This window comes from Cuculus canorus, chromosome 1, assembly GCF_017976375.1.
Source record: "Cuculus canorus isolate bCucCan1 chromosome 1, bCucCan1.pri, whole genome shotgun sequence".
Taxonomy (NCBI): domain Eukaryota; kingdom Metazoa; phylum Chordata; class Aves; order Cuculiformes; family Cuculidae; genus Cuculus; species Cuculus canorus.
Window position 1 is genome coordinate 166,417,047 of NC_071401.1, and position 27,448 is coordinate 166,444,494.

General features: G+C 37.8%; 1 long non-coding RNA gene across 1 annotated transcript; it reads left to right on the forward strand.

Annotated features, from left to right (window-relative positions):
* Positions 1-2,073: 2,073 nt before the first annotated feature.
* On the forward strand, positions 2,074-16,087 carry LOC128850994 (uncharacterized). Its single transcript, XR_008448273.1, has 3 exons — positions 2,074-2,167; positions 3,009-3,926; positions 15,808-16,087. It is a non-coding gene; the product is annotated as an uncharacterized LOC128850994 (long non-coding RNA).
* The last annotated feature ends 11,361 nt before the right edge of the window (positions 16,088-27,448 follow it).

Here is a 27,448-nt window from a genome sequence, read left to right on the forward strand (position 1 = left end):
AACCCCTTTCCATCATCTTCCAGCGGTCCTGGCTGACTGGGGAAGTTCCACTGGACTGGAGGCTGGCTGATGTGCCCATCTACAAGAAGGGTCCAGGGAACTATAGGCCTGTCAGTCTGACCTCAGTGCCAGCAAAAGTCATGGAACAGGTGATCTTGAGTGCCATCTCACAGCACATGCAAGAGACCCTGGGGATCAGGCCCAGTCAACATGGGTTCATGAAAGGCAGGTCTTGCCACACTAACCTGATCGCCTTCTATGATAAAGTGACTCGACTCCTGGATGAGGGAAAGGCTGTGGATGTAGTCTTCTTGGGCTTCAGTAAAGCTTTTGACACAGTTTCTCACAGCATTCTGCTTCAGAAGCTGTCAGCCTCTGGCCTGGACAGGCGCACACTCTCCTGGGTGGAAAACTGGTTGGATGGCCGGGCCAGAGACTGGTGGTAAAAGGAGTTAACTCCAGCTGGAGGCCAGTCACAAGTGGAGTTCCTCAGGGCTCGGTACTGGGTCCAGCTCTGTTCAATGTCTTTTTCAATGACCTGGATGAAGGCATTGAGTGCACCCTTAGCAAGCTTGCAGATGACACTAAGCAGGGTGGAAGCATGAATCTGCTGGAGGGTAGGGAGGCTCTACAAAGGGATCTGAACAGGCTGGACCGCTGAGCTGAGACCAATGGGATGAGGTTTAACAAGGCCAAATGCCGGGTCCTGCACTCGGGGCACAACAACCCTGTGTAGTGCTACAGACTGGGGGAAGTCTGGCTAGAAAGCTGCCTAGAGAAAAAGGACCTGGGGGTGTTGGTTGGCAGCTGACTGAACAGGAGCCAGCAGTGTGCCCAGGTGGCCAAGAAGGCCAATGGCATCTTGGCTTGTATCAGAAACGGTGTGACCAGCAGATCCAGGGAGGTTATTCTCCCTCTGTGCTCGGCACTGGTGAGACCGCACCTTGAGTACTGTGTTCAGTTCTGGACCCCTCACCACAAGAAGGATGTTGAGGCTCTGGAGTGTGTCCAGAGAAGAGCAACGACGCTGGTGAAGGGGCTGGAGAACAAGTCTTATGAGGAGCGGCTGAGATAGCTGGGGTTGTTTAGTCTGGAGAAGAGGAGGCTGAGGGGAGACCTTATTGCTCTGTACAACTACCTGAAAGGAGGTTGTGGAGAGGAGGGAGCTGGCCTCTTCTCCCAAGTGACAGGGGACAGGACAAGGGGGGAATGGCCTCAAGCTGCTCCAGGAGAGGCTCAGACTGGATATCAGGAAAAAAATTTTCATGGAAAAGGTCATTGGGCACTGGCGGAGGCTGCTGAGGGAGGTGGTTGAGTCCCCATCCGCGGAGGTGTTTAAAAGACGGGTAGATGATGTGCTGAGTGGCATGGTTTAGGTAGTGTTAGGAATGGTTGGGCTTGATGACCCAATGGGTCCTTTCCAACCTAGTCATTCTATGATTCTATGGTTTCAACCTCTTTTCTCCTCTCTCTGCCATCCTCATGTGCAAGAACATCACAGATGTTATCCCTTTTCAGAACTAATTTCACTAATACTCGATAAGTGCGAGTTTCCAAGGATGGAACAGGCATCCTAAAATAGCTTGTATCCCTCTTCTCACTTAATGCATTTGCTGTGGTTGCTGAAGAAACCTGAAGTCTTGTATCATCTTTCCATACCTACACAAATTGTTCAACCTTACACATACATTTGCAATAATTATATTAACTGTTCTACACATTTCTGCATATAGTTTCAGTGTAGACTTATGCATTTGTCAAATTAACTTTTTGATATATTGCAGTTGAGTATATGCATAAAGAGTTAAAGGTGAATACATGTAAATGTAGGGATTAATTGGTTATGCACGAATACAGCTGAGACAAGTTGCAGTTGCAGAAAGACGATGTGTAATTTTACTTTAGTTTTCATTATCAAATTTTTTTTGTGTGCATATGAAATGTTCTAGGACTTCATATTCTAAATATTGCAAATATTCTTTATTTTCTATGTATTATTCTTTGCATTGCATTGAAAGCGTGATTATTCAGATCTGATTTTTTTTTTATCTGTTTTTATCTGTTTTTTATCAGTTCTGTTAGGAAAATTGTCAGGTATTGTGAAGAATAAGAAACACTTTCCTGTTGCTGGGCATGTGCAAAGTGTTGGAGATGGAGTCACAAAAGAGTAAGTGGGACAGAAATTCTTTTCAATGGGCAGTGCAGTTTGCACCTTGGTTAGGCAATACTGGCAGAAATAAAGGCAAGGTTGCTGTAAAGTGTGAGTTTCATATAAAGGCAAGCAAGAAAACATGCAACGTGTGCTGAAGGAAATGGGAAACTTTAGATTTCTGCTCAGTTGTGGAGACACACTGAACTATACAGGCTGAGAGAGTTAGGCTTGTTCAGCGTGGAGAAGAGAAGGCTCAGAGGAGATCTTATAGTGACCTTCCAGTACCTGAGAGGGCTGCAGGAAAGCTGGAGAGGGGCTATTCGTAAAGGCTTGTGGGAGTAGGACCAAGGGGAATGGGTATTAACTGGAGAGGGGCAGATTTAGACTGGACATTAGGAAGAATTTCTTCACCATGGAAGTGGTGAGACACTGGCACAGGTTGCTCAGGGAGGTTGTGGATGCCCCATCCCTGGAGGTGTTCAAGGCCAGATTGGATGGGACCTCGGGCAGCCTGGTCTGGTGGGATGTCCCTGCCCGTGGCAGGGGGGTTGGAACTGGATGTTCTTTAAGGTCTCTTCCAACCCCAACTATAGTACGATACTATACCTTACTTTGGAACATGACAGAATTTCAGTATATTTAGAAGGAAAATTACGTGCTGAAATCTTAGGTGTGTCTTTGCTTTAACCTGTGAAATAATGATTGCATAGCTGTAAAACCTACAGGGAATTTTCATCCAGCTCCTCATTCCCTGCTGGCTCTGGCATAAAAGAGACAGGCTCAGTACTCTGAAGAGGACACAGGTGTATTCTGTGCCCATGGGGTGCAAAAAATGCACATTGTCTTTGTTTTCCAGGAGGTGTATCAGTACTGCTAAATCCCTCTAAATGGATTTAAATTGCCAACAGTATGTTTTATTACTCAGCCTTCATCCAACACAGCTAGCTGAACAATAGGCCTGTGGGACAGGTTGCCTTGTGTTTGATTGGACTTAAGAGCAAAGCACTGACCTGCAAGAAATGCCAGTTTTCTGACAGAGGAGTAAACATTCTCCCAAAGCAAAAGCTGCTGGAACACTTTTGACACTGTGCCTGTAGCTTGTCCACCGTAACATCTCTGCAGCTTGCCCTTCCTCACAGCTGCTGAGTGTTGCAAGACTAAGGGACACAGAGAGCAGCTCTTCAGGTGCAGTAGTTCAGCTCTCTGCCACTATGTTGTCCGATTAAGCTTTTTTTGCAAGATCTAGTTGTGCATTGTAGCTGTAAAGCTGCCCACAAACCATCCTCCAGGGTATGGCACCTTGGGCTGAGCATGCAAGCATTTGTTCCTTCCTGAAGTTTTCTTTGGAAAGACTCAATGAAGATCAAAGAATTCTGGGCAGTCAGCAGTCCACCCCAGGCTATTGCAAGCTTTGCATCCCACAGAAGCATCAGGAACAGTCTCAGTTTGGGTAAGCGTAGGGGCTGGGGTTTTTCTTGCAGAGGCTCTGTGATCTGCCTCCTGGCAAAACGTCTGGAACTGCAGCAGAACCTGCTATTCCTTTAAAGTCCCGCTTCAGCTGCCGCCACATAAGCAAAAGTATACTGCAGCAACTTTCAGCCTAGGAATCCTGCTTTACTTAGAAAAAAAGCTTGAGAATGGAAAGGCTAGAAGACACCTCTGCTTCCTCCCATCCTTCACCTCAGTTCCTCTCCATACGAAACTGTAACACTGTAGTATTTCAACTGATCAAGATGAATCTATCCCCAAAACCTCCAACCTGACTTACAAAAAGGTAAGACATTCCTACCTGGGAAAAAAATAACAGCTTACTCGATATGTTGAATACTATGCCATATACTTTTTTTAAAGAAATAATCCTGGGTGGATTTCACTTGTTTTTACAGCATTCAGTGAGCTGGTATTGCAGCTAGTATTGTTTGAAACCTGCTTTGTGCAATCTGTTATTTAGTGCCTGTCTAGAGCCCAGTGGTCTTGCATGCAGGATAGATGTTTCTTGCAGACAGCCAGAAAAACTTCTACAAAACCAATGATGACAAAGCTGAAATGAAACAAAATACCAAAAATTCAACACCTCTCGGCCTCCAAAAGCACAAAACTTTCTGAGTTATTATCCTGGGATGGCAAAATCATAATAAACTATATAACTTGCTTGGGCTAGGAAACAGTTCCAGAAAAATATGTTTAATCTTCCCCTCCACAGCATCATACAAGATTGCTAGAAAGAGATTTGGAATTTAGAGATACCGTGTACTCTGAATTAAGAACGCTGTTTAAAATAAAAATATTTACATAATGTTAACACTCCAGCATAACATGCAAGAAATATACTATCATAAAACAGGTGAGCAAAAAGTCCCTGTTCAGCCAGTGTCTTTCCTGGTGCTTACAGAACTGTAAATATGCTTTGCTAAAAGTTCATACAGAGTTACTAACTTTCTTTGCAGAGTGTTTAGAGGTTCCATGCTTGTTTGAGTGAGCTCGGACTTTTTCAGATGTGGACAGAAACAAAAAGAAATCAAATACTTGAGTTTGTGGGGCTTTGCATTTCAGACTTCACCTTGGCATTGTGGAAAACTCTGTATATTTACCAAAATTTTAGTTATTGGTAGGTCAACGTAGCAGACAAATTACTATATTTGATATAGTTTTGGAGGATGATACAACTTAAAAGCATTGTACAAGGTTATGAATTCTCTGTGTCTTTTCTGTGCTGTAACTGTTATGAATGTGAAGCCTTGAAGGACTGCAGGTAGAATAGAAGTGAGCATTAAACCAGCAAGTTGTTCAGGCTTCCTACACCTATTCAGCATTTATGTTTGTTTCTTACTTGTAATTATCAGCATATTGTCTTTTTAAATACACATAGCAAGGTATTTTTAATTATATGTGCATTCACCCATGCACAATGAGAGTAGGTGGAGATGGATAATACAACAATTACAGGATGTCTTACCAAAAGTAGAAGTCACAAATCTTGATTTTTTTAAAACACAATCTTGAAAGTGGACTCACCTTTCTGTCATTTGCAATTGTTATATGAGTCCTATGCTTTTTTTCTACGTGAACATCGTTAGAGGGCAATGCTGTAGCCCAGTGCTGAGAGCTCAAATGAGTTTGTGAAAACCGGTGCTTGTGGCATGGAGGATTAGTGTTTTTCTCTCCTCAGTCTTAAGCTGAATAATCAAGGCTAGCTTGTTTGTTTGGGTGCACTGCTTCATCTACAGGATCATCAGACATTAGTGATGACTACATCAGTTTGCAAGATACAGTACTTTCTCTCTAAAGTGTGCCTTCTCATTAGCAAAGAGAGTGTGATGATATTGGGCACTTCTGAAAGCTGCAAACTGTACAACTGAAGGAAGCCAAATTATAAATTTTAACTGTTCTTGAAATCTATTAAGATAAAAGGTATGTAATAACTGCCGTGCTCAGAAGTGATGCAAAAAATATGGTAAGTCTTATTCAGTTAAAAAAACCGACAACGACAATTGATAAAAGAAGTTTAAGAGGAGCTTCTGAAACCCTTTCTACCCTTTTAAACAAGTTTTAAACAGGTCTGGAATGCTGGGTTTTCTTCATATGTATACATAAATATTTATTACTTTTCCAGTATGTATAGCTACAAACAAATAAGGACAATGAAAGGTATGTGAAAGCTTCTAACTCATGAAATTCAAATACTGAACAGAAACATAAAAGAAGATGCATGGGTAGTATTTCTTTAGATGTGTTTATATGAGTGGGTTTGCATGAAATTCAAGTATATGATAAATATTATTTGGATGACTCATACTGTAATTCTGCCCCTTGCTTGGGTGAATATAGTAGAGATTTCAGTGCAAATATTTAGGTTTAAATTTACCTTTACAGGGATAGTCCTTCAGAAAGAACTGATTTGCTAGAATATTCATGAAAAGCAAAAATGGGAAGCACAATTAAGTTTTGAAGTGATTTCCTTTGGGTCAATATACATAAAATGTATATATTTGAACAAAGATATATACATTGCATAAAGATAAAAGAAACGGTAAAATTACAGAAATTAAGAAATTGAAATGATGCCTTAGGATTTTCCAGTTATTTGCACTGGTTTAGCTTCTTATAAAAAGAAGAAAAGGAACATTCTTTCTATTGATTTCCTTTATTTGTTGACTGTCCTCCTGTCTGTAGGACCCTTTTCCTCCAGCTTACAAGCACAAAAAAATTGTGACTGTAGAAAAAGAAAAATCTTAAAACACATAGTAACTGAAATACAAAAGAACATCTAGTTTGTGTTTTTTAAAAAAAGAAACTTAATAGCAAAGTAACAAGCTTTGTTATCTCAGGCTGTCTTGTGTCTGGGTGCCCTAAGAGCCTTCAACTCATCAATTACTGACCATCTCAACTTCAGAGTTTAAAAGCCATTTAATATGATTGGTTTTACTAGTGTACTGTTCCTTCTTCAGCTTTAGATGAAATGGTATAAAGGGATTGAAAATGAGATTGAATTTCAGTAGCACAGTCTGTGTATGTCTTGCATACCTTTAGGTTCTCTTTTCTTTGTTCTCTTATGTTCTTCTGTTTCTGTGGCAATCGTACTTTCTCACACTGCCAGCGTTCCAGGACAGAAGGCTATAAAATGGAAAAAGAAAGAGGAGAGGCACTAACTGAAGATTATTAAGTCTTTATATGTGCATTACCAATAAGCAACTTCAGCATCCTGCTTTTTGCTTTTGATTTAGATGTATATACACATACATTTTAAATATACATAAATCACATATTTAAGTCTTTGCTAAACAACTGGAACACAAGAATTTTGACATTTTCTAGGAAGAATGCTCATTTTGCTTTATCATTGACAGCTATTATTATTGCTATTTGGAACAGCAATGTAGGAAAATACCTGCAGGCAGTGATGACCAATTTACTGCTTAAGGTTTCTGCCTAGTATGGAGTAATTGCATAAATACACGAATAATCACCTAAGTGCAGAGACTTACATAAATACATCTATAGACTTGTAGAACATGTAGGGCATCACACCACATAACTGAATTTTGCTGCTTCATCTTGTGCTTGGGCTTATTTACTGCATGGAATCTGGAAGGGTTTTGAGAAGGTAATAGTTTTTGCTTCTAGAGGCAGCAACTCTTCAAACTGTTGTTGATCTGCTATCCATTATCACTTCAGAGGTGAAGGCTGTTATGATTATACCTGGCCTCTTCGTAAGTATCTCCTTAAAAGGAGGAGCAGAGGGTAGATTCAATAGGCTAAACTAGAACAAGATGTCAAGAAAATCATGGATTAAATTAGCTAGCATTGTCCTATATTCCTGTCCTGCGTTTAGCTGTTTGCAGACAGTCTTGCTTGAAGTCCTAGTAGCAACTTTGGTACAGTTTAGGCTAGTAAGGATATAAATCTTAAGCAGCAATCTAACACATGTTGTCCATGTGACAGGAGAAATTGCAATGCTTTGAATAATGCCAGTAGAAGATATGACCTCTGACCTAAGCTGAGAAGCTTATCATAGTAGTATGTGATGATCTAAACTAGGAAATAAATAAAAATGGCATTTCCATTATATATTGTAGACTAGCAATAAAGCATCTAGCATCTTACAGATCTTAATTCTGCTGAAATACTTCGATCCTCATGATATTGCTCGTTAACATCCCTCCAGGCTCGTAGTTTTCCTCTTAAGAGGTTATTTCTTTCCTGTGACTGCATAATTAGAAGTAAAACAGTAATTTATTTTCAAATGTTACTGTCAAGTCCCATGCTCACAAACTTCTAATTTAAATTCAGGGTTATTATGTATGTACATCCTGAAGAGCCTGTATGTAGAATTGTACTGACCAGTGAAAATTATTTGAAGACCACATTTGGAATATCACAGGTACAACGTGACTGGAAAAGTTTAAAAGGGGGGGAAAAAAATCATCCAAAATTTTTGAACACAAAGCTATAATTGGTGTGTCGAGATGGGTTTACTCCACAGATTTGTGGGAGCTTGAGTATACACTAGAGGAATATCACTTCTAACTTGCTTTTCACTCCTCTTTTTCAAGCATTCACTTTCAGGGACTGAAAGTAGGTTACTTAAACTATGTTCTAATTTGATGTGGCTGCTCTTAAGAAGGAATTCTGCTGTGTACCCAGGGGGGTTGGGGGCTGTAGCATACGATGTGTGAAAAAAAGGCTGAAGATGATGAATTTGCCTAAAGAAGACATGGGGCTTCTTACCGTAGTCTTCAACTTTAGTAGGCAGTTGCACCGAAGCTGACGCCAGATTCTTCCTCAGTGACACATAGCCAAAGGTAATGGACAGAAATTGCGGCAATGGAAATTCTCATTAAGTGCAGGAAAATAATTCTTCTCAGAATTCCCATTTGCAGATGAGTGCACTCTTCAGAGGTGTGTCACTCCTTTGGCATATTGCCTGTTACAGGCCCTTCAGCAGTCACGTCCTTGTGAGAACAGGACTGTACCGGCCAACCACTTGAGCAGAGTTGGAGCAAGACATTCTGCTGTGCCAGATACTGTCTGGCTGAACTCCAGCCATACACAGTAGAATTTGAAAAGGTACAGAGAAGGATAACAGCAACTTAATTCATGCAACAGCATCACAAATGTCATGCATTAGTTATGCAAGGGTTTTCCAAGGTAGAAGAGATTGAGGGAAGAATCATACAATTTTCAGTAAAGGTGAAAACAATTCATGCCATCTTTCTGAAATTCTGCTTTGGGGAAACTAATAGTTAAACTACAGATGACAAGAATTAATGGATTTATTGGAGGGCAGATAAAATATATCCAGGGTAGAAAAAACAATAGGCAGTCCTGCAATATCAGCTAGGACTGTCACTAGTGATGTTTCTGAACTTGGCACTGAACTTCTTTAATATTGTCATTAATGGCCCTGAGAGAAATACAATAAAAATGCTGATTCTATCTGTTGGCGATATGAATCTGTAAGCACTGTCTGTACAGGGTAAATTGTTGTATGGAAATCACTAGTTAGGTCTGGATTACTGGAAATGGGATGAAATTCAGTAACAGGTAATGTAAAGTGGTGCACCCTGGTGCTGGTATCAAATATCTGTTGAAAGTTAAAAGTCTGCAAAGAACCAAGATGGAAATGCACTTGGCTGTCCTACATAACACAGCAGGATTATAGATTACTGAAATCATCTAGCCAGAAAATGAGGTGATTGTGCTGAAAAGGTAACTCTTGTAGAAATAGAGATGTTCCTACACAAAACACTGGTGATGTTCTTCTGTAATACTGTTTTGATTACCCATGCCCAAGATCAGTAAATTCAAACTCAAACAAATACACAAAATCTTTACCAGCTGAATAAGGAAAGCAGGGGAATTATCTTCTGCAAAGAGACAGAACTTCTTATCTGAAGTTGAACAAGTCAAAAGGGCAAGATATTCAGTAGGAGGATGAAAACTGGCAGAAAAATTACCATTTAGGCTGAATGCCAATATTTGTACAAGAACAAAAAGGGAGAAAACATTTATAAATAAACTTGGGCTGGAAATGAGGCAAAAGGCCCAGACTACTGGAACAATATATTTTGGGACTCTTCCAAGGAGAATGGGGGGTGCAGGGAGAGTTATTTTAAGCTGAGGCCATGAACATTTTTGAAAGTGACTGTATAAATTGCTACTGTAATAACAGAGAACTAAACTTTGTGATCCAGGGAGGTTCATCCTAATTTTGTTCTTCCTCAAAGCACTGTTAAAAAATGAGCGGAATTTTCCTCCCATCTTCTCTTTATTTTACAATGTGTGTTTAAATTGGAGATATTCCTGTGAAAGTAACAATGCCCATTGCAAACTGCCACATTTTGCAAGAGAAATCTTTCTGCACAGAACAAAATCAGGTATTATTAAAAGTGCTTTTCTCAGTGCTTATAATCTCACTGAAATCTTAATGCAGCAGTGAAAATAAGTTATCTAAGCTTGTACATTTATTTTATTCCTGAATTATTTTACCATCTTATTCTTTGGTGTTAAGAAACTTCATTATATATAGCATGAAGAAACTGTGAAGTTTTAAAAGAGCAACTCTGTGGTGTTGAGACAAATCCCTTGATGCCCTGAAGTATCACGGTCTCGTATGCTGAGTTACTGGTGCAGTTCACAGGGGAGTATGTCAAGTCAAGTAACTGAAACTTTGCAGTGCAATTCAGGTTTTATGATGATGCAAATATTGTATTTTATATGTATTGGAGGTGGTAACGGAAGCCTTACAAAACATTGGAGTGAATGAGTATTTTGGGTAATATGAAATTAGAGAAGAATGTGCAGATTTCTCCCTTTATTTTCTTGTTTCTGTGCCCTCTAGCTTGTAGGCCAAGATGATACAGCTTGCTGCAAGCTTATCTGGAATAACATGTATCTATTATACATTATAATAATAGTAAAAATGGAAAAAATGGTTATAAATCAAAAAGAAACAGAAAAGTCATTACGTTTTGCTGGATTATATTTTTGTATTTTAATATGATATATAGTTCTGACTTTATATGTATGTGAAAAGTAAATCATAGGCACAGGATTGTCTCCTAGAAATATTTTAACATTTGTTAGATTTGTTAAATTTAATGAAAAATAAAATTTATTTGAGATACATGTTTTACATGTTAAAAAAAAAAAGAACAGTGAAAGCAGTTCTGAGATCACTATGAAGCAATAACAGTATCAAAGAATGTAGAGAATGTACACATAAAAATAAAATGAGTTCCTGGAGATTCCAGGTTCTCTTCTTGAGACCTCATCTGGTGTACTGTGCCCAGTTCTGGAATCCTCAACATAAGAAGGATATGGAGCTGTTGGAATGGGTCCAGAGGGGGGCTACAAGGATGATCAGAGGGCTGGAGCACCTCCCATATGAGGACAGGCTGAGAGAGTTGGGGTTGTTCAGCCTGGAGAGGAGAAGGCTCCGAGGAGATCTTATAATGACCTTCTAGTACCTGAAAGAGGCTACAGAAAAGCTGGAGAGGGGCTATTCAAAAAGGCTTGTGGTGATAGGATGAGGGAGAATGGGTATAAACTGAAGAGGGGCAGATTTAGGCTGGTCGTAAGGAAGAATTTCTTCACCATGAGGGTGGTGAGGCACTGGCACAGGTTGCCCAGGGAAGCTGTGGCTTTCCCATCCCTGAAGGTGTTCAAGGCCAGGTTGGATGGGGCCTTGGGCAGTCTGATCTAATGGGATGTCCCTACCCATGGCAGGGGGGTTGGAACTAGATGATATTTAAGTTCCCTTCCAACCCCATCTATTCTACGATTCTATGATTCTTTTTTAAAATTATTGAACACATTTTTAGAAAATGTTGTCTGATCCTCGTCCAAATTTTTTGTGTGTCTCCTTTTTGTTTCTGATAATATTTTGTATTTTTAAGTGTTTCCTGTTTGTATTGCAGTAAAGGTTTGACACTGCAATGCTAAAGGCTTTGCTTGTAAATATACCTTGGCACATACACAAGATAACAGGAATAGGCAATCCTGACCACCTCTACTGCTGCTCTGAGATGGCTGAATTACATAACCGTGATCCTGACACAGGATAAATCACTGCAGGGTTGAGCCTAATTTAAAACATTCTTTTTGGGCAGCAGAAGTTTAATATAAAACCTAATCCTCATCAGACAGCGCCTTCTCAGTGTTGAAATAACACTTTCCAGAGCTTACTTCCCATTGGCCACACATAGGCATCCTGTGTCTCCGCCCGCTGTGCTGGTAGATCAACCCTCACACTGCTGTGTTCTGAAGAGAGGATACAGGCAGTTTGTCATCCATCCCGATTCAACAAACTGTTAAAAGTAGACATAGCTCTGTCTCAGATTTACTTTAAACCAAGCCAGTTAACCAGGCAGTTAATTCAAAAATCAAAGCAAAATAAAAGATTGTTGTGTTTTCTATGATATCATAGCTTTTCCTATGTTTTCCTCCCCCTTTCCCCTTTAAAGAGCGTGAGATTCTTATTCTGACCTGCAGGCTTTACAGAAAATCTTGACTGCCTTCAAAACTTTTGCTTGTTAGGAGACGTATGGTTTCACCTGTTTCTCATCAGCACATACAAGACCTGTGAGGTTCTTGAAAGTCTAGCTGTTGTGTGAGGGATGCAAGGCTGAAACGCAGGTTCTCAGTAACTTTGGTCAGCTATCATCTTATCCTGAGGCTCACCCGACTCACTTTCGTGGCACCTTAAGCTCCTGCTTGTTGAGATCTCATAGGGCTTAAGTTTCTACCACTACTTGCACTCTACATCTCACTCTTAAAACGCCTTGGGAGGATCCAGCTTGCACAAAATATAAATCAAGGAAAGGAGATTTAATCTTTTTCGGTGGTGCATTTGTGTGTGTGTGTGCTCTCTTTTTGTTTGAAGTTTCAGGTCTAAAACTAGCCTCTTGATCTGAGACCGCCCTCAGACCTCACAGGGGCTACATTTTAAGGCATGCTTCTGACACACCTTCTGCTTGAGAAAATTCTGTTGAAAGCAACAGGAATTTAGTTTAGATCTCCATTAGGACTCGAAGTAGTTAGGAGTCAGGGGAATTCCCCTGACAATGGATCCATTCACATTATGTCTGAGAACTTGCATTGTCTTTCATGCTGTTTTATCTAATCTTTATTGAAAAAGACAGCTTTGTTATTTTTATTTAATTCTCTCATATTTACAGAGAAGAGCTCATTACTGTGAAACATTGGAGGTTTTTTTCCTGCCTGGACTGATTTATTTCTTAAAGAAAAAACTCAATTTCAAACAATCTAACAGATGACTACAGGATTTTGCTTTTTAAATATCTCAGATTTCTGACCTAAAGCAGCTATGTGCTTAATTATTCAGTTTTGACCTCAGATCTGAGATATATCTCATACAGGGAAAGGATCTTGATTAGATTTACCCCAGGTGTGGGATAGATGAGACTAGATGTGGAAAAAATGTTCTTCTCCTCTTCTTATCACTAGTATTCCAGAGTAGGCTTTTTTGTTTCTTTGTTCTGTGATATAAAACTGGTAAATATTTTTTTTTTTAGTTTTCTTTTAGGGGAAAATATTTGTTTAAATAAATACTTGCAACTTCTCTCTTAATGTAGGAGACACACATACTGAAACGGTTAATCCAGGAAAAGATTTATGAGATTTATGAAGAAGATCTTACATTCTTCTAAAATCATAGAAAAAAATCTATAAAATAGATATGGGTAGCTATAGTCATGGAAACTACTTCATTAAGATCTTAGAAGCAGTGTAACTTAAAACTACTGCAATGTATAACGACAATGATAAGTAACAGGCAAAAGCAAGTCTCATAATTCAGTTGAGTCATTTTCATTCCCAAAATATCATTAGAGTTGAATTCAGAATTAACATGATGAAAAAGCCTTTCAAGGTGTAAGAGGAGAGGAAATTATAGTATGCATGCACACACATATTATTATATATTAATATCTATTATTTAATATTGTCTAGTGGATATTATATATATGCTATATAATCTATATGTATATAAAAGTTTTCTGTTCTACCTCATTGTTATTCATACATTTTAGTGATTTAAGAAAGTCTGTACCTCTGCATGCTGTTTTTTCATAGCACTGTTAAATTTATTTTCTCTCTTTTCTGCATTGTTTTCTTTTAAGAAAAAGAGCGCATTGGACCAGAAAGATTTCTCATAATCACATGGATAAGCTAGTATACAACTAAAGCAGGAAATCAAGTGTGAGGAAAATTATGCATTTTTTTACAGTGTACTAGCAGCACCTCAGTAATTACTTGTGCCCAAGTTTTCATTCCACAGTAAGTGAAAGGAATCTAACATTGTGCTGAAGGTGGCAGTTTTTGATCAAATAATGCCTTGCAGATTCATAATTTGCCTTTCTTTCACAATGAGAGAATGTGCCATATAACCCGTCCTAAGTTTTGTAGCAGTATTTCTCAACCTGCTATGTTATTCAAATAAATAATAAAATAAACTACAAAACATATCATTGTTATCATAGAATCACCAGGTTGGAAAAAACCTCTTGGATCATCAAGTCCAACCATTCCTACCTGCCACTAAAATATTATATTAAAGTAGATTAAGTCTTGTGCAAAAGATGACTTGAATTAAGTGGATTTTTGTACAGCTAATGTAAATTTTTCACTGTATTACCTATTCTAATAGCGTTTCCAAGAAAAGATTTCTTGAGCTGTAATCGCTGCTATTCTCAGATATACCTCATTTTTTACTATCTAAACAAATTGAAAACATTCTCAATGGAAACTGTGTTTCTACTTACACTTTGGTTGCTCTTTTCTTCCTCTTCAGTAATTACAATTGGAAATAATATCCAAATAGAAGCTTGCCTTGTCTGACAGGAATTTTCACATATATTTTCAGTTAACTTGTGTAAACTTATCACACAGAAGGGTAAATGAAATCAAATGATTCATTTGCTAAAGGAAGCAAATTCTGTGGGGTCTGGAGCAATAGAACTTGGAAAGAGAAGAGGTCCTGAGGTTAAATCTCACATGCATATAAACTGTTCTGCTGTTAATCACAGTGTTTGTTTGTACTTTTAAAATCTCCAATGAGTTATACACATGAAAATACATTATTCCCAGAGAAGCCCATGTAGGCTTATAACACTCTGACTATGCAAATACTTGTAAGCTAGAGTCAGCAATGAATTATATAACTCTGACATAAAATCCCGCTCGAAGATTAAATTTGGCATGAGATTTCTGTTTCTAATATATGTGGGAGATAATGTGCTGGATGGAATATAATTTTGATAAGCCTAATTACAAATTCTGTAGAAATAATCTTTTGTGGATGAGATCTTTGACAGCAATATGTATATAAAAGTGAGAATATTTGTAAAACTTAAAACTGTTGTACATAGTTTTTTGTGTATGTAGAGGTACGTCTCAGAAATGAATCCTTCTAATAGACTGAGAGTCTGAGAAATACTTTCCAAAGAAACCTGAAAAATCACTTCTGAAAATATGTTTATTCATAATTTGTTGCATTTAGCCTGTTAATGACTAATGTTGCTAATACTATGTATTTCAGAAAAGTATGCAAAATTTAAACTTTTCAGAGTAACTCTATAATCCTTACGTTTATTTGAATTTACTGCAGAATCAACTTTTATTCTGCGTTTGTAGATATCAGCTATTCTGACTGTATAGCAAACCAATTTTATAGTAGTTCTATAAGATCTCAGGTTATTAGAATAAATATTAGACTTCTTAAATGATCAGAAGCAAACACTGAATGTGACCTTTGATTGCACATTTACATGACGGAAATAAAAACTCTTAGCCTCTAAGGTCAAATATATTAAAAATTAGTATTAAATACTGCACTGTATGAAAATTTTTGGTGGAAACTTTTCCAGTGGACTTATTTTTGATATGCCTCCTAGTGGATTAAAGGAAGCCCAAATTACCACTGTATCCCAAGCAAAGCTGAATTCCATGTACATATTGTGTAGTTAACTTGCATTGGAGACTTTAATACTTACAAAAAAAAAGAAATTTTTATTACTTTTGCATTCAATGAATTTTAGACTGTATTTTTTTTCTACTCAGAGTGGACTTAGAAATCTCTTCGTTCTCTCCATTGGTGTCATCAATACTTCTGTCATTCATCCTTTCCTTTTCAGGACAAGCAACACAGTCAAGAGGCTTGCTTGGAAGTACTGCTTTTCATTTTTAATGCCAAATGACGTGGTATTTAAGAGAAGGAGAAGGAGAAGGAGAAGGAGAAGGAGAAGGAGAAGGAGAAGGAGAAGGAGAAGGAGAAGGAGAGGAATTGTGAATGGTATAAGTGAATCCTGTCTTCACATCAGCTCCTACCTCCTAGAGGAATTTACCCTTGGGCTTCAGGTTGGCTGATGAGCGTATTCCCTTGAGTAGCCTGAGAACCTATCTCAACATATGAAAATTCCGTTTTGTCACATCAGCGGAGATACATTTCCTGGATGTTATGTCTTATTAGGTGTTCTGCCCCTATAGACTATAGAAAAAGAATGATGACTCCCTGAATGTTGCTGATGTTTTTCTTTTTAACAGGAATCTGCCATGGGAGGTATATAGTAGATCTGATCTGTGTTCAACAGATGAAGCAATGTGCTGGTGAGATTTATCTAAGCAATGAAAAGTCTTTTTCCTCAACCTTCTGAACAAAGAAAGGACATAGATCTACATGTAGAGTTGCCACGCTTGTAACCTAACCGTCCAGTCATGCCATGAGGTTTTGAATAGCTGGACATGTTCAGGCACTTGTCCCTGAGCTTGTATCTGCATTCTGCCGTCTTTATAGGTCTGTCTGATTTGTGAGAATGGGACTGCAATGTTAACAAAACCATAACAAATTGGCAATGGGAACCTTTCAAAATTATTTTGTTTGCTAATGTGTTGCTTCTTTACTGCCAGGTGGTCCAATTGAAAAACAGAATTTTTAATTTCTTCTTCGATCTTATCAGGTAAGTACAATTTCTTTCTTGCTGGTAGTGATGTAGGTGCATATCACAGACAACAGGAGCTATACATGTCCTTCAAAGGCAGATTGTAAAATTTCCAGTATGGAACTTGAGACACTGATGTTCTTATTGGACAGCTGCTGTTACGCAACAAATGAAAGATGATACATTGAGAGAAATCAATGAATAAAAATAAGTGATCTCAAAAGTAACAACTATTCCCATTGTACAAGACAATGTTGTACACAGGTTATTTAAAAATTACTCCCCCCCCTTCAGGAAATTCATGCTTAAAAGGAGAGTTAATTATACCAAGGGCTATAAGAACATTATTTATGATATTCCAAAGAGTCACACTTGGAATGATTTGACAGTAGAATGGGTAATAAATATTCTTAAGTAAAGAATCGTTGAAAAGGTAATTTATAGAGCTTTATCACGTTTTGTTCGAGTTTTGATGATTCAATTAATTTTTTGGGATGTCTACACAGAAGTCTTACTGGGATAGGGAAAATCTGGCAGGACTTTTGGTGGATGAGCAGTATGTTTAGAAAAGCAACATCGCTGGAAGTAGTGTGGCCACCAAACTTGTAATAACCTGGTAACTGACCTTGAGAGTAACCTTGTAAATGTAATCTTTTAAGGAGATTTGCTAATTCTCTTAGCAGTGAAGTAGCCAAGAACATAAAATAAGCAAAGTCAGGGCCACAATCTTCAAATTTACTGGAAAGTACTTTCAAAAATTAAACAAATTCTGTCAAAGCAGTATGCTGGTTTTCAGTCAGATGGGGTATGGATCTTTATGAGAAATGCCATGTGTGAATGTCTTTTACTTTCACTGAAAGAGAAAGTTGAAAATCCAAATTCTATGGGGGCTTTAAATGAAACATTTTAAAGGCACATGACGCTGAGTTCTTAGTGCTATTCAGTAAAACTAACTGGCCTAACTGGCACTTTTTTTTTTTTTTGGTCATGATCTGCCTTCTTTTATTTTTTCTTCTCTTTTTTTTTTTTTTTTTGGTTAGGCTATATCTATGCATATAGTAATTTAGGGGAAAAAATTACCTAGTGCTCACTATCAAAATGCCTCTTTCTATACAACTGATAGCAGGCCCTGAGAACAGTGTGTAGCCATACATAGTGCATATAGATGACATTCGGAAGAGAGAACCTGGCTCATACTGCACTTTTACAGGAAACATTTATTGCATGACAGGATTTGTTTTGATTCAGTTTCCAACAGATGTGAAATTCCAAGTTTTGCAGTTGAGGCTCTTCTCTTTTTTAATAAATATTTATCTTCTAAGACACTGTGGATCATGTATATCTATCCTTTTTGAGTAGGAGTTCAAAAATTATAGAACATTAGTTTCATACTTCAGAAGTTTTGTTATATGAATTTGAAAAATATCAGTTTCTTTGGGTATTCTCATCCTATTTCAAATTTAGGATAGAGCAACCTTTTATTTCAATTAGTTGTGAATTTATTACATTTTTTTGTAAGTGGATCCAAATCTTACTTGTGCAAATACACAATTTTGTTCTTGGATCTTGCTTTTTCTACAGATTCGGTGTATGATATCTTTCATGTAGTTCTACCTGTCTTAAATGTTCTGGTCTGATTTTAATTCCAGAAGTACTTTTCAAAATTTTTGAGCTCTTGTTTATTACAATGCATTCAGTTGTTGGACATTGAAGAAGTAAAGTACATCAAACATCAAAAGTCATACAACTGGATTTCTACTCTGTTCTTTGTATTCTGTAGTTTTGAAACTTTTGGATGAGTTCTGAAGCCTGTTGCTTATTGTTGATTCAGGATGATGATTTCCATTTTAAATAGTGAATTTTGTAGACTTCTGAGATAAGGTGAAATTCCAGCACAGGCCATTAAACCGAACAATGTGCTTGATATTAATATTAAGCAGATTCAGAACATTTACATTTATTATAAAGCATTTCCTTAAATTCTGCCAACAGAATCTGTGCACTGACTGAAATATTGATCTGAATTTTTAACTGATAAACAACCCTAAAATTAACACAAGTAACAGTAACTATGCATTTCATCTGCTTATTGTGTGATGTACATATGTCAAATCTGCCTCTACTGATCTAAAAATTGCAGATAGAGTTTACTTGTAACTCTTAATGCCACCCACTGTATGCCTAGTCTTGCTATAAATCTAAATTGCATGATTTTTCCTGGCATTGTTCCAAGCTGCTTTTAACAGTATTCTGTTAAATTAACAAGTATTCTATTTTTCTTAGGGAAACAAAATACTTCCTTTGTAAAATCTTCATTATTGATGAGAAGCCATAAATTTCTGATATTAGAAAACAATATTCAAACCGAAAAAAATTTGAAATGGGTTTATGAACTTGATGTACCACATTCGTCTGGTATGAAGCATACAAACACAAATCCTCAGTCAAGCATCAATTGATGTTAACGCTGCTCAGATACTGGTTTGAGACAGTAACTCTAAGGTCATGTTCCAAGGATTGCGTCTATCCACAAAGTATAAAGAGGAGCAAATCTCTAATTTCCCCCACTCAGCTGGATACAGAGCTAGGCTCTTTTGATGACTTACTCTGCTCTAGTGCCATGAACAACATGTGAACATCCTCATGCAAGCTATTCTCTAACTTTTTATGGCCTTCTCTCCTTTCACCAAGAAACTTAAATTCCAGCCCTGTAGGATTTAAAATCTTAGGACAGGCAAACAGAAGAGTGGTGAGGCACTGGTATAGGTTGCCCAAGGAAGTTGAGGTTGCCCCATCCCTGGAGGTGTTCAAGGCCGGGTTGGATGGACCTTGGGCAGCCTGACCTAGCGGGAGGTGTCCCTGCCCAGGGCAGAGGGGTGGAATTAGATGATCTTTGAGGCCCCTTCCAACCCAAACTATTCTACGATTTTATGATACGAAACAAATGTCAACCTTTCTTGGCAACATTGTCCTGAAAGAAAGGACTAGTTGAATCATAGTGAGCCAGTCGGTTAGTACATTCACTTATCATAACGCAGATTAATGCTTGCTTCTGAGGAATACTTCAGTATTTCATATTAAGCAATCATTGGAGCGGGAATTAGAAATCATGTTTGACTCATCTGTCAATGAGGAACCCGTTAATGCAGTGCATTAACACCACATTTTAACATTATTGGGATAAATTACTTTGTAAGAAGTTTCAAGGGAAAATAATATTACAAATACTACCAGATTTCTCTAAACTTTATATTCTAAAGGACTCAGGAAATTATCTGATTCTTAGAAGTGTCACTGGGAAGTGTATATTCTAGTGAATGCTGAATTAGGCCTGCAATAAACACAAAAATAGCAGTGTGCAAATAGTACTAATGGGGCCTATTTGTTGTAGGCTGCAATTTAAGAAAGTATATCAGAGCTCTCATTAAGTAAGCATGTAAACAGTTACTTTAACTTCAGGAATTTTGCAGATATGCTCAATTCAGGGAATATACTGCCCTTAGGATGTCCAAGAAACATGATACAAAATTGGAGGCAGGTTGAAGATTATAATTTCAGGTTCGTGTTTCTGAGATTCCAATCTGCTTTCTGTTTTTTTTACTGAAATTTTACAGTGAAACTCCCTGAAAGTCCAAAACATTTACTGGAACTGCAAAAGGAAATTTCAATGGACATTCACTTCAGTACGATAAGATGAATTCAATTCATTTTGCTTTGTTTGTCAGAGGCTTTTTGATTATTTCAAAATAATGTCTAGTACTCTGCAAGCACAATCTATAGTTTGCCAACAAAAAGAATCTCAATTCCAATTGCATCAATTAAGCAGTGCTACTTATTATTTTTCCTGAACACAGGTGATCATCTCTGAGGATTTAGTGATTAAAGTCACTGAAAAATAGATGTCCACATATTTTTTCACATATTTGATTATGTCTTTTTGCATATCTTTGCTGTATCTATTTTACAATAATTATGGTAATTAAAAAAAATTGTTTGTAACTATTTATTGAGTGTGGCTTCTCAAATAAACAGGATATTTTCAGGAATACTTAAATAGCCAAGTTTGAAATAATTAAGGATATGTGAGTTCCACAGACATAACATAAGTATACTCTAAAGACTCCTAAGACAGTAACTATCATGGTTGCTTTTCCTAAGGCAGAACTAATAATATATAACCTGCTGACAGTAGTCTTTCCAATCCTTGCTTAAAAATGCACAGTAGTGAGGTTGTACAGCTTCGCTTTGTTATTTATATTGATGCTGAATTGCCTTTCTTACAGGCCAGTCATAAGGAAAGCTGCCTGTCACTATTGCAGAAGTTTAACTTATTACTCCTCTTTAGAGTAATTTGAAGACATGCTGTAAGTGAATAAAACTTTATAAAAACTAAAATTATATGGTTTTTTTCTAGAAAGCAGCAACTCTCTATGGCCACCTCTGCAGCAGACAGCTGTCTGCAGGATAACTCTCCAAAGGACAAACCTACATGCCTGATTCTCTGCGGGAACAGCTCTCCGTGGGACAACTCTACACAGGCAAGACACCTCAGGGACAACTCTATGCAGAAATGGTTACAGTTCATGATAGGATTAGGATATGGGGCTCCCCACATATTAAGTTGTTTGGCAAAAAATGACACTTCCTTTATATTTATAAACATTTTAGAACGAAGAAAAGTTACAGTTCTTTTGCTTGTTTGCTTGTTTTTCAGAAGAGAACTTCGTTAAGAATGTTTTAAGATAAAGAACACAAGGATTATTGAACATCAAAGGCAATATGATTATAGGAAACAAGATTCCTATAATAAGAATTTGTAAGCTTAAATGAAAAAGCAAGGAGGAATCTTTAGGTGTTACTGTGACAGATTATGCAGAGGAACAGATGGATGAAGTCACATAACTAAGACTGAGTCAAAGGTAGATTGCAGACCCATTTCTGTGCTAATGAATACTTTATTTTGTCTCCTTCAAAGATATTTCATTTTTAAATGATTACTACCTAGACATTACAATTTGAAACCCTTCTTACAAAACTTTAATTAAATTGAATTAGTATTTACTTAAATATTGAACAATGTCACATTTTTTTATTAATGTACTTAGTTGTTATACTGGTTTATATTTTGGTAATTGAGTCTCACTGTAAATGAAAGTAAGGCTCTGCTTCACTCAGAAAATACCAAAACATCACAGCTGTTTTTTTTGTATGATATTAATGGTAAATAGTGGTGCTATAATTGCAAATATAATAGTAATTTTGTTTCAGGAAGTTCTCTAGAAGCTGTGTCAGCATGGTCTCGTTACTGTCAATTTGGGAGAACAGATTTTTAGAGAATGGAGAATAGATTCATTGTGAAAACTGAAGAATGTCAAAAGGTTTCCCCTTTAAAGAACAAAATTCTTCATTTGGGACAACTGAAATGAAAGTGTAGCTTTCATGTGGAAATCAGTCAAAAGAATTTAGAAGGTATGGTGTATTTCAAAACTATATACAGGCATGCCACAGCTACGCTGCTCATGCACAAGCATACAGGTTACACAGATATGCAAGTATGTGAATATATTTGTTACATATGTATATATGTAATAGAATGGCAACAAGCAAATTGAAAGTACGTAAATTAAATAAAGGTTAAAATCTTGGCAAGATATTTTTCTTTGATATTCTATACCTAATTGTTTTTAAAAATGGATACTTTTGATAAACTTCCTAGAATTGTGTATAACATCTTTAAAGATGCAGTTAGTTGTTAACTTGTTCTCTGTTCTAAAAGCTAACATTGCCTTTGTGTTTAAACACAAAGCATGTCCCTATGCTCACTTCCAGCTTCAATTTTAGCTGGTCTGAGAATTAAAACAGTTTGAAGTCTAGGACAGACAGGACTTTCATGTCTTACTTTATTGAAGGCTATCATGTTTATCTTATTTTTATACACCCATCCACAACTCTGTTCATACATTATTGTAAGATTGCAAAAGGATTTAGGAAATATCAGAAATAAGCTTACCTTTGTGATATTATGCCAGCCCAGTTCTGTACCCTTCAGTTTTCAGTTATATTTTTAACCTTTAATCCAAAGACACGCTATCACAGTTTATTCCCAGCCAGCAACCAAGCACTACACGGCTGCTCGCTCACCCTCCTCTGGTAGGCTGGGGAAGAAAATCACAAAGCTGAAATTAAGGAAACTTGTGGGTTGAGATAAAGACAATTTTAAAAGTATAGCAAAAGCAACGCAAGCAAGCAAAGCAAGAAAAGGAATTCATTTGCTACTTCACAACAGCAGGCAGGTGTTCAGCCATCTCCACAAAAGCAGGGCTCCATCACACTTAGTGGTTACTTGGGAAGAAAAACACCATCATTCTGAACATCCCTTCCATTCTTCTTCCTCCTGTTTATATTGCTGAGCATGATATTGTATGGTATGGAATATCCACGTGTTCAGCTGGGGCGAGTTGTTCCGGCTGTGCCCGCTCCCAGCTTGCTGGTGGGGTGGTGTGAGAAGGAGAAGAAACCTTGACTCTTTGTGAGCATGGCTCAGCAACAACAAAAAACATCCCTGTGTTATCAACACTATTCCCTGCACAAATGTAAAGCACAGCACCATACTAGCTATGGTGAAGAAAATTAACTCTATCCCAGCCCAAAGCAGCACATGTGTTTATGATTAACTTTACAAATATTTCTTTACACTTTCTACAATAATTCACTCAGGCATAAAAAGCTGGAGCTGAAACAGTAGGTGTAACAGAAAGTGTAATTGATTGAATTAGAATGTGTCTGTGATATTCAAGTTAACATACTTATTTTGTGCTTTAACCATATATTTTAACTATTCCCCTAGAACATTATTCCATTTGTAAAGAGCTTGAGGCTAACCAAGGACTAATTAAAGAAATAAAATCTTAGCATATATATAATAAATATTTTCTCCTAATGTAGTCTAATCAGTTATATATAAATATATAGGTGTTCATATTTATGTATGTGTGTGTTTGTGAACTGCAAAAATAGATACAGAAACTTCTTTAAGAATGAGGGAGAGAGAGTAGTTTATGTGAATCACGGCACTCTAAGACATAACAGCGGCACTAGTTTTATTGGAAATTGTAAGAAATGGCCAACAGATCATGGCCAGTGAATTGAAAGGAAAAAGGCAACTTTATTTTTGACTGTCATGTATCTTGAAACACTGACTGAGTTCATAAAGTTTCAATTAACTCAAGCAGAACAGACTAATGTGTTTGACACATTTGGCAAACACAAGGAGTGTTAATGAAGGCTGTTGAAAGACAAAATTATGACTTGGATTTGAACAATTATGGATATTTTCTAATTGTGAATTAAGAGAGCATACACTAAATGAATTCTGAAGTGACTGTCTAGGTACGTAGGTGCTGGATTGTACCAAAAGTATCATGTTTATGATACAAGGGGAAGTTGCTGAGTGCTGCAGGGGTGGCATCTGTGAGAAGATGCCAGAAGCTGCCTTCATACCGGACACGGCCAGCCCCATTTGGCTCTAAGATGGAGCTCTACTGCTGGCCAAAGCTGAGCCAATCAATTGGTAACACCTACGTGAAAACATATTTAATAAAGAGTAAAAAACACTGCACAACAGCAGCTGAATACGTGAGAGAAATGACTCTACAGGCACCAAGGCTGGTGAAGAAGGAGGGGAAGGAAGTACTCCAAGCACCCTGTGGTGAAGACCATGGTGACACAAGTTGCTCCCATCAGCCCATGGAGGTCCATAGTGGAGCAGATATTAACCCACCACACCTTTTCATACACAGTCTGTCTCAGAGAAGCTTCCTGTCTCCTAATTTTGTTATCTTTGACATCAGGCACTGCAGACAAGTTTGGAGAGGGATGGATTACTGGAATATTTGGAATTAATTCCCAAAATAATACTTAAAAATATTTAGAAGTTTTCATAATGAACGCAGGAGAGAGAGCAGTTTGATCTATTGATGTATTCATAAATTAAAACAAAAGAAGCTGGAGGATGCACATTCCTCCTAAAGGAGCGATGTGAAATATGTGCATTTGTGAATACATAATTCAAAGTGATATCATAATACAAAGGAAAAGAGCTGCTGCTACAGGACTGGCCATGCACCAAGGTTTGTGCTGTTGTCAGAAGGATGATATCCTCTTCAAGGGTTCAGAGGTCCAGAACAGATAAGTAGTTTAAAAATGCCTTCCACTGAGCAGAGAAACCCTTAATAGAGAACAAAAGGGGCTGGAAGAAATTAGTACAGGACACGTATACATAGATCACAGCACAGCTGAGATCACAACCAAGGTGTCTCTCCTGACTGGTGAGGGCAATGTCCATGGAAATGGCAGATTATGCTTGGAAATTTTTATTAGACTTTGTTGCTTAACACAACATCTTGCAAATACTCTTGAGCAGTGTTTCCCTGCAGATGGCAAGGCAGAAAAAGACTCTGAAAAAAGGAAAACTTACAAAAGTTCAAATTCTCGGTCAGACAGAAGTACAAAATTTAGTACTCTACAGGTACTTGCAGGGAGGGATACAGTTCTATTTTAAAAGAGTAAGATCAGATTTAGAGATTTATATACTCTGAGCATTAATGACAATTAAAAGTATAATTCATCCTAGGATATTTACTGTTGTACTTTGAACCCTTCACTGAAGATAGTTCTATATATGTTAGACAACCTGACCTTTGAGAAAATAAGAACAGACTTGACTAGTTTTCCTTAATTTTTTCTTCTTTGGATATGTCTATATGATTTGGTCATATTACTCCTACTCTGTTTCAGTGCCTATAAATACATCAAGATGTATATAATCAGTGTGAACAGATAATTTGATGTCTATAAGAGAGTTTCTTGTCTTTAACAGAGGCTGGATAAAATTGATTATAAATCACTTGCTGCTGTTGTTTATAACGGGCTAGAAAATGAATGTAGGTTGTAGATACAATCTTCAGAAAATCTGTAAAAAGTGCAATTAAGCAAAGTACAAAGTTATTATTTAGATCTCTATGTTTTAACTTAAACCTGAAACTTAACCATCAGTCACTGCTCCCAGTTTAGTACCATCAGCAAATTTGCTGAGCGTAGACTCTACCCCACTGTCAAGGTCATTAATGAAGATGTTTAACAGAATTTCTGCCAGTATTGGCTCCTGGCATGCACCACTAGTGACTTACCTCCAACTGGACTTCAAGATGCTGATCCCAAACCTTTGAGCCCAGCACCTCAGCTAGATTTCAGTCCACCTCACTACATTTCCTTCTTCAGTTGGTCATTAATGACAGTATAGGAGAATGTGAAAGCCTTACTGAAGTCAAGATAAAAAACATATACTACTCTCTCCATATCTACCAAGTCTGCCACCTCATTGTAGAAGGCTGACAGATAGGTAAGGTGTGATTTCCCCTTCTTAAACCTGTACTGCATACTCCCCATCCTCGTCTTGTCCTTCATGTGCCTGGAAACGTTTTCCAGGAAGATTCACCTCCATCACACTCCTAGGGAGGGATTGAGGTGAGGCTGACCAGCCTACATTTCCTTGAGTTCCCCTTCTTACTTTTCCTGAAGTGACATTTGTTTTCTCTTGTCTTCAGTTGCTGTGACCTTTCAAAGAATATTGAGAGTGGCCGCACAGTGGTATCTGGTGTATGCATTCCATCAGGCCCATTGGACTTAAGTAGATGCAGTATGTTTAAGTGCTCCCTTAACTGTTGTTCCTTCCCCAAAGTCTTCTTTGCTTCTGATTTTCTCACTTGCCTCTGAAAGCTGAGATTACTGAAGGCTGGTCTAAGCAATAAAGACTGTTGAAGAAGACATCACATACCTCAGCCTTTTCTATGCTCTTCATCACTGGATATCCTACCCCTTTCAGCAGTGAGTGTGTGTTTCCCTTGTCTTACTTTTGCTGCTTGTCTATTTGTAGAAGCCTTTTGTGTTGCCCTTCACGTCCTTTATCAGATTCACCTCCTGGTGGGCATTTCCTAACATTGTCCCTCCACCATTGGACACTATCTTTATATTCCTTCTGCGTGACCTAACCTTGCTTCTACTTCTTGTATGTTTCTTTTTTAAGTTCAGATTTTTTTCAGGAACTCCTTAATTATCTATGAAGGCCTCCTGACACACTTGCTAATATTTTTACTTATCAGGACAGATCATTCTTGAGCTTCTGTGAGGTGATCCTTGAAAAATTACCTAGCTATTCTGGAACCCTCTTCTCCACAAGACAGTACCTCAAGCAGACTTCCAAGCAGATCCCTGTACAGGCCAGAAGAACATGGAAGTTCCCTGGAGTGGTTCACTTCATGGTCTCCAGACAACAATCCCTGAATTATTTGAGAAAAAACTATCCTTCCCTCACCCGGGTTAATACCACACAGTATTAAGCATTCTTTGTTGTTGGTGGAAAGATGTTGCAAGCTTGTCTCCCTGTGTACCATATTCCTATTTTCATCCCACCCACTTCCCCAGTACTATATTCATCCCTAAACTCAGCAACATTGAAGAAACTTTCTGCTATCTATACACCAGACCATAAGTAAATAGAGCAAATGCATAAAACCATGGAATCATAAGATTATTTGGGTTAGAAGCGACCTTAAGGACCATTTAGTTCCAACCCCCCTGTAACGGGCAGGGGCGCTTCTTACTACACCTGGCTGCTCAAAGCCCCATCCAGCCTGACCCTGAACACCTCAGGGAGGGGACGGACATCCACAGCTTCCCTGGGCAGCCTGTTCCAGTGTCTCACCACCCGCATCATGAAGAATTTCTTCCTAACATCTAATCTAAATCCTCCTTCCTGTCCAATTCAAAGCCATTCCCC